Raw genomic sequence first — 9,053 nt, 5'->3', positions numbered from 1 at the left:
AGGATCGGGGCTGCCGGTGCCGCAGCTCCGCGCTGATCCCCGGCAGCCGCGCTCCGGTAGCGGCGGGGATTAGCGAGGGCGGGCGGGCGGGCGGCGGGGGGGACACCGGCGGCACTGGCGTCTTTGTGGCGGGGCGGCCGGGGATCGGCGCCCGCAGGTGTGTCCCGGGGCCGGCCCAGCTCGGGGCAGCGGCAGCGCCGGCGGGGCCGCGGTGCCGCGGGGGGCGGCCCGGGGGCGTCGCGGGGCCCGTCTGGCCCGGCCTGCGGGGAGCCGGTGCCGGGCGGCTGCACCGCTCCGGCGGTCGCTCCGGCCTCGCTGCGGCAGGTGACGGGGGAGAAGAGTAGGTCTGTTTTTTTGTTTGTTTGTTTGTTTTTGGCGTTTCTTCGCTCTATGTTTTTCCTTTTTCCTCTCTCTGTGTTTATTAAGCAATCTGCAGTTAAGCTATGAAGAAGATAGGGAGAAGTGGTTTCAGAAATATGAATGGGTAGGGCCAGGGCGCTCGCGGTCATGTGTGACATTTCCCATGGATTGTAAGGCGGGAGCTGGAGGATGCTGCCTGTGTTTTCCAAAATCGCATGGCATGCTTAAAAAGTGGAGCAGATGGTGATGATAGTGCTTATTATGAAAAAGGTTCATGAAAATCCTGTATTTCCTCTAGACAGTTTTTGTGTTCCATCTCCAGGCTAAAGAGGTTATCTTCGACTTTTGGCAAGGAAAAGAATGTTGTTGCAAGTTGTCTTGCAAAAGAACAGTTATTTTGCTTTTCCACAGAGAAGGGAACACCCTGCCACCCCGTTTTATGTCTCTGTCTTGCCTTTGGGATTGACAGCAGTTAAGTGTCTTGGCATAGACAGAAACTGCAGTATGCTGTTTTCTTATTGCACACCTTTATTATTGAATAGAACTAGAAAGGAGACTCAGAATATCCTCTTATCCCTCTCTGCGCCAGATGTGTTTTTCTATCCGGTATATATTGTACTTGAAGTGTTAAACTCTCAGGGGGCATGGAGGTGGGGATGTGAGGCAAGGTCTGCTAGTTACTTCAAACAATTCTCCTTGCTCGTACTTAAGAAGGAGAGAAAGGAACATGTTGTAAAAGCAGCTGAGGAATATATAAAAGTGAAATATTAATGAACTGGAAAAGCTCCGATAGCAAAGACATTGTGCCTAATCATTCAGGAGGGTTCTTATTCTCTTTACAACTCCTCATTGTATGTGTACCTGTAGTACAAATGCAATTGGTATAAAAGACAGTAATATTTGTATTTAACCAGAAGTAGTAGTAGTAATACTTTTTTTTTTTTTTGCATTAGGGATTATCTCTGCAGTGCTTGCTTTAGCCATGGTTTTTGAGGCTGCTGTAAGACAGAGAACTATTAGAAAAACAGTAAAAAAATATTTCAAGAATGTTTTCTTGCAAATGTAAAAGGAAAGGGCTGATTCAGACCTGGAATAACTCTGAGGAACAAATAGCCTTAGAGAGTCCTCTTAGAGACATGATGATGACTTTTCACCCTGAAGCATCTCTCTTGCATCCCAAGCAGAGAGGAATATCCCCTAAATAGGCAGCACTGTCTCAGAATCTGCTGAAAGTGAGACGTATGAACAAGGGATATTTTCTGCAAATTGGGCTTCCTTTACCTCTTGGAGTCTGGAGTGCAGTGGTCCCTGTAGTTCGAGTAACTTCCCCAGTTGGGTTTGGAGGGATACTAAGTACAGCAGCTTTCTGCCACAGTTTGGAGAGGGAATTTAGTTCAGTGGGAAAGTCGTCTGTCAGCCCAGTGTGAAGTCCTGTTGCTCTGATTCCTGGCAGCACTTCATGGAGTACCTGGTGGCTTAAGTGAGGCCTGCCTTCTGGAGAGCTTAGTGCAGGCCTGAGTATAGATGGGGAGCTGTACCAGGAGGACCTGGAACAGTGGTATGTACATGGTATGTACCATGTCTGGGTTACAAGAGGTAGCGTCTGGTTTTTAAGTCTGTTAGTCACAGAAGATGCTGAAAAAGCATCTTGTATCTTCAGATCTGTGCATATGGTTGTGTGACAGCACGATCTCTTGTGCCACATAAGCTGTGCGTGGTTGAATTTCTTCTTAGATTTGAACATAATGCCTCACAAAAGCCTTTGAAGTTAATAACTTGATATTGCTGAATTTAAGTTTTTCAGTGCTTTGGAGTTTTATTTTTGCTAAATAGAATGTTTCATAAATTGAAAGAGAGATGTAGAGCTATTGCTCCATCTGAAGAAATTCCCACTGCTCCATGAAGGCTTATGGAAGATACTGTGGTTTTGTTGGATTAGCCCATCTGGAGTATTTGAAAGGGCAGAGTTGCATAGGCCAATGTATGGCTTTTATGAGTTGTTGGGATTTAGGCAGATACAAGTCACTGGGAAAAGCATTTTGTAAAATTAAACTTAATGACAGATTTTGAAAAACGTAAATCTGCATATTCTAAGGACGTTAGATTTTCCCTGGTATTTTAAGTTCCTGAATTGTTTTCTCTGTACTTTTGGAGATGTCCTAATAAAAGGAGGCTGTGTATTTATCAAGTGTTATAGACCTTTGCAGCAAGGGAAGAAGTGTTTTTTCTGAGGTTGATTGACGCAAGTAAAGCATGAGATGAGATAGCATATCAATGGAAAAGAAACCTTATAAACGCTTACAGTCAAATTATTAAGCGATCCATACTGTAGTTTTGGAATAACTACCTGCTTGTTAGGGGGAAGAACTGAACTATATTTTCTATCTTGCAAAAGTTATTCTACGTTATAAGGTTCAGTGCCTTATGTCTTCCCCTTGAGAATAGTTTTACTGCCAATGGAGGGGCTCATCATGGGGTGGGGGGGGGGGAACAAAAGGAAATGTGTACATAAATAATGGCAAGTAGGGGCTGGGTTTGTTTCCTGAGAAATAACTGCAGTTTCATCAGGTTTTTCTCACAATATTACATTTATTTGACAGTTTTTTGCAGTGATAATAAACTGGGTTATCTTGATAAAGTAAATATGCTTTTGTATTAGACTTTAGCTATTGAATGTACTGGCTGAGATGGCGTGTGAAATACAGAACTTGCAAGTACTTTAAATGTGCATTGTCATTTGTACTTGTAATGTTTCATGTGTATTCCTATTTCCTGTGTATTCATCAAAGGCCTATAACTTTGAGAGTATGGAAGATGCAGCCATGTATTTTGCAAACAATGATATTAAACCTCTGTAGCTGTTTGCTAGTTAAATGTTTACTTGTACTTACTGCTTTTTGACTTGTTCTCACAACTCTCACCACTACATAGTGGAGTGTATTGCTTAGTTAGTACTAACTCACACACACTCTGTGACTGAAGACTGTAGTATCGTTTCTCCATTGTAAGGCAATGGAATGATAATGCTTCCTGTGAAGTCTACTGTCTTTACCTGGAATGCGACTGTCCTATAGAGGGTAGTTGTTTTATAATAATATATGATAGTGTAGGGGAAAAGAAACTACAGGCAAGCAATAAGGAAAAGCAGTCATGTCCTGAATGTGGAGAAAGCAAGATTTTTATTGAACGTGCGCTGTAGTCTGTTGCTAAAGATTAAAAGGAAAAAATACACTGTGGAGAGGTATTATAAGATCTGAGTGATGATGGTTTTATATCCAAATGTTTTATATTACCTATAGACGGTACTATTTCTTTGCCCTGGTTATTGTTATGAAAGCCCTTGTGAGCGTTGAGGTATGAATGTGTAGTTGTTTTCCTCATACGTGGGAAATTGAAGCAGTGATTATGTTCAAGTCACATAGTTGATCTGTGGTAGAGACAGACAGTTGAACTGGAATATGCATCCCAAGTCCCATAGTCTTATCTTAATGGATTAATTGTGTTTATATATCTTGTTTGATAATTTGGCATAGATGTGGAAACTTCCTAACAGATCCAATTCCAGGATTTGTGTGTAAAGTTATGCAGCATTTTCTCCACAAGGACTAATTACTATTGGATTATTTCTTTCAGCCTAGGCAAAAAAGTTTTTCCTGGATTTCATTTTGTTGTTATGTTTGAGAGAAAGCAGTTCTGCACTCGTAGAATGTAATGATGCTTTTACATTATTTAAGGAAATACCACTTAATTTTTTATAATGCTCTAGCATATCAGGAATTTGAGATCCAACTCAGTCAGTAATGCTTCTGAGGGTCACAGCTGTTTTCCAGTGGGAAGAACCAGTTGTGACAGAGTGGTAGGAAGCTTGTAAAAACACTCTTCTCCTATAAATTTTGGTAGTGCAAATCACTGCTTCTGAAAGTGTAGTGTTCATTTCTGATATATTTCCAGCTCTGGCTTTCTTCTCTTTTTTTCTTCTGTCACTCTTGTTTTGAGGCTCTTTTCTGATCCTCCTTTGATGTTTCATCTTGATGTGATCTCTTCAAATGTTTTAATACAAAAATAACAGCTCTCAAGTAATTTACCGATTTTGTATAGTGCAGTGAGATTTAGTTTTGGGTGATAGTGCAGAAGTATTCTACAGGTTTCTCATCTGTGTGTTGCTTGTGACATAGTACAAAGTTGGTCATTTATCTCTGAAGCAATGACATCTGTGGAAATGTCACCTTCTAGTGATGTTAACCTGTCATCATCCAGGCCAGGAAAATCTCAGACCCTGACAAAGAGGGAGTCACCCAGTACAGCCAGAAGGTGATCGAGAGGGCTGTGCTGTGCTGAGGTTGTAGTGATAGCTCCTGCCCACTCTGCCAGTAACCAAATACACTTTGTATTTTGTTCTGTGTGCTAGGTAGTAATTCCAACTTCTACAGTGTCTTCTAGCTATATGTAGTGCAATGCCAATTTTTGGGGTTATATTTCTGAACTATCCTGACTCATTTATTTATTCATACAAGTGTTTTGTATTCATTTTTTTGCTATATGAAAGTGAGGAAAGAGGAGAAGAGCAAAGTTTTGCTATAACTGCTTGGAGAAGTTTAAGCCAGTGGCTAAACTGATACTAACTTGAATAGGAGCCCTGGTAACTGTTTTATCAGGTTTTATGACTTTAAAATATGCAGGCTGGATTCTTGATGACCAGCTGAACATGTTGTGGCACAGAGACAATGGAAATAGAATAACAGTCCTTCCAAAAATAAGATTGCCTTTCATTTTCTTTATTAGTTATCACTATGCTTAATACTTTAGTCTGTGCAAGACTGTTTATTCTATTGTTAACACAGAAGCTTTAAATAAGAACGTAATCTGTATATTGAAAGGATGAAAATGCTAACAATTTCATTTGCTGTATTCAGAAATTATTAAACTGCCTTGGAAAGGACATTCTTCCAATGATATATTAGTGTTTTTACTCTTGATGTTGCTGAAGAGAGGTAACTGGCAGAAAATGGCAATAGGAAAAATGATGTGGTTTTCTCCATATTTATTTCAAGTAAAGTGATGCTGCAAGTTGATGTACATTTTTTCAGATTCACAGACCTCTCAAATACTTTGAGAGCAGATCATGCCTTCAACTTGAGTGTAAGGTATCAATTGTGCTTAAAATGACATGTTAAGCTTTTAATATTTCTTCATACTTAAATATGTTTTAAGTTGGGACACACAGCATCTGTAGGAAATGGCATTTACAAATTGATATCATGTAACGTGTTAGTTTGATATGCATGTAGAAGTGCAATGTTGTGATATAATAGAATCATGGAATTATTAAGTTTGGAAATGACCTCCAAGATTGTGTTCAACCTTTTACCGAATATCACTGTGCCAACTTAACCATATCACAAAGTGCCATATTTTTTTGACACTTCCAGGAATGGTGACTCTACCACTTTCCTGGGCAGCCTGTTCCAATGCTTAACCACTTTTTTAGTGAAGAAATTTTTTCTAATATCCAATCTGTACTTCCCTTGACACAGCTTGAGGCCCTTTCACCTTGTCCTGTCACTACTTGCCTGAGAGAGGAGGCTGACCCCTCACCTTGCCACAGCCTCCTTTCAGGTAGTTGCAGAGAGTGAAAAAGTCTCCCTTGAGCTTCATTTTCTCCAACCTAAACAACCCTAGTACCCTCAGTCTCTCCTCATAGGGAGGAAGCCTCAGCCTCTCCTCTTCCTGTCCAACGGTTCCAGACCGTTGACTTATTGCATGACTACTTGGCTAAAAGAAAAAACCTACCTGGCATGTGAAGGCACAGCTGTGTGTCTTGCAGAAGCAGCCTATGAAGGCATTCCAGTCGATTCATCTGCATTTCTTCTGGTAGAGGTTAATGAGCTGCCAAGGATCTCCTGGGCTGGGAGAGCTATGTGGGTGTCTGCTATTCTCTTCTGCTTTTGCTGTTTCCCAGTGTGAAAGTAGATGCGGTGTAAGGATTGTGGTGTGCAAAGGTGATAGCAGGCTCCACCCTTACAGTGAGTAGCAAAATAGAGTGGGTTTGTTTTATATGAATTCTGTAGTGTTTTGTAGGTACAGTTCGTACAGTGGTTGTACTGCAGGGAGGAGACTCAAGAATTCTGATTTGTTATGGTTTTGAACCCATTTTTTTAATGTAGCAGCTGTGAGCTCTGTGAGAAATGTCCTGTAACCCAGTAGCAAAACTGTTGCTGATTTTCATGAGACCTTGATTACATCCATAACAATATTTTAGTGTCTCTTAGTTTGCTGTGTACAACCATTATTTTTTTAAGGACTGATTTTCAAGTTACTGAACCTGTACTGTTTTGATGGGGTTTTGTTACATCATTAAATTCTTAATACTTCTAAAAATTAGGTTATGAAAATGTTTCTTAAAATAAGTAAGTCCAGAAAAGTAGGAATTCTAGAACGGCTGAGACACTGCAAATACAATGGATATAAGTTTAGTGCGTCTGAAAATAAGGTGCTCTGTACCAATAGGCATCTATTCTATACTGATAGTGATTATGCAAGGGCACAATACGGGCATTTAGAGTTTTTATGATGTTGATAGCAGAGGTTCAAAAAACCACGGTTGTTAAGATGATTGCCTGGATTTGAAATTTTCAGAAATTGATAAATAATGGGAAAGTAGAAGGAAGAATAAAATTGAGTGGAGAGCTGTGGAAAATATGCATATGGAGTAGATGAGGAGAAAGTAAAAGAAATATAAATAAATTAGTTTCTCAGCTGATAAGAGCTGACACCACAAATGTCTTCATTTTATCTGCTGATCTTTATTTTACAGCTAGCAAACTCTAGGGCATCTGCTAAGATGGGAAAGAAAAAGACCCAGAGGAGAGCTGGTGGGGAATGAAAGGAAAATCAGCTGTTCTGTTCTCTCAGCTCTATGCCTTTGTTCTACTCTACCACAAAAAACTGTTAGAAGAAATTTAGGGATTAGTCACATTAGCCGCAAGGTAATCTCTGTCCTCTCTAAACCCTCATTTTAACATCCTGATCTTGGCCAATTATGTTTTTGGTGGCTGACTGTCTGTGGCAGGGTCTCAGCAAATTTCACACCAGTCTTTAGTGCTTGCCCATGGCCCTTAATAAGGAAGTAATGTACAATTGTCTGTTAATGATAGGTTTTGTTACAGATAAAACTTTTACCAGGGAGAAATCAAAACCAGAAGCTAAAAGGCTGTTTTAGACTGTCAGATCTGCAGCTCCGCTACACTTGTGTCTATTTCTAATGTATAGGAAAGTTAGTTTGAATTTGTTTCATTTAGTGCTTAACATGAACTAAGAACATGCAAATGGCCACCTTATGTGGCATAGCTAAAGGTCTGATAACTTGATTATGCATCTGAATCCTCTTTGTCAAGAGACACATGTAATTTTTACCTGTAATAATTTCAAATTAAGAGTGAAGATGAAGATGACTAGGGTGTTAATAAGACTTGAATGAAGTTTTTAGCTAACTCATCCTGTGAGTTGCTTGCAGGGATAACTAATATTCCCAAGACACTGTAGCGATCAATTTTCTGGGGTAAATACTGCATACAGACACACATATAAATAAATAAATAAAAAATATTTATATATAAAATAAAAGTGTTCTCGAAGTCAGAAGGTAAGCTGTGGTGCTTTCAGTTGAAGGCTATGCTCTGCTCTAAATGAGGAATAGTGAATGGTTCAGAAAAAAGGATTTCTTTCATTTATTTTAGTAACAGTAAAATTGAAACAAATTCACAGCTTTAAAAATCTACTCTGATATCTCTAAACAGTCAATAACTTGGAGGTGGGGGATGGGAAGAAAATAATAAAACAAAAAAAATGCTACTTATTTTGGTTTTAAGGAGTTAAATATGTTGTGGGCAAGATGTTCCTGAAAGCTGTGTATTGGAAATACACACATTATTTGTAGCCTTGGTTTAAGAGGGTCTTATGATGATACTGTTCATTGAAGAAGGCAAACAAAAAATTACTACTGGAAAAGGGTGTGAGAATTTTAAAGTTTGTCTATTTTCTCATGCTTTCATTTGAATTTGAGTGAGATCCTGCATTGTAAATATTTCATTGTTTCTGTATGCTTTGAAAATAGTTAAGGGTGAAAAAGGAATGTATAAAAGAAGCAATTCCCCGCTCACATTAATGATTCTTTTTTTCCTTATAGTTTGCAGTTGCCCAGGACAATTCATGTGGCTTGCAGAATGCTGAAGTTGAACACCAGTAAAACCGTATAACACTTACACGGCACTATATGTTTATGCAGCATTTTCTAAATATAGACTAAGTCCTTGTCATAAAGGGTTTGTATAGTTGAAACAAAACAAGACTTGACGTGACACAGAGCAGCTTGAGAGAGGCATGAGAGCTGTAGGTGAGGAACTGTGAGGAACTGAACAACTGTTTCAAGTGAAGGATTTGAGGAGGGCTTGAAAGGACAGTGAAAATGCCCACCCCCTTCAATTAAAACAAAATAAATACAGGAGTTGAACTCCTTTTGTTGCCCATTTTTTTTGTTAGTAGTTTTTCAGAAACCACTATTTCTTTCTAATTTAAATAGTAAAAACTATATGAGATCTGTAGAAATATTTATTAAAATTGATAAATAACGAAGGAATTTAAAACTGTTCTCAAATGTACACTTATGGGTCTAGATCCTCAGTTAGTGTCACAGC

At 39.3% G+C, this 9,053-nt stretch overlaps 1 protein-coding gene across 1 annotated transcript in view; it reads left to right on the top strand.

Moving 5' to 3' along the window:
• Nucleotides 1-9,053, top strand: part of CCSER1 (coiled-coil serine rich protein 1) — a 657,717-nt gene that overhangs the window by 647 nt on the left and 648,017 nt on the right. The window lies entirely within an intron of this gene.

The sequence above is a fragment of the Neopelma chrysocephalum genome, unplaced genomic scaffold (genome assembly GCF_003984885.1).
Source record: "Neopelma chrysocephalum unplaced genomic scaffold, ASM398488v2 Primary Assembly neopelma1_382, whole genome shotgun sequence".
NCBI classification, from domain to species: Eukaryota; Metazoa; Chordata; class Aves; order Passeriformes; family Pipridae; genus Neopelma; species Neopelma chrysocephalum.
This window is presented reverse-complemented; position numbering and strand designations above follow the sequence as displayed.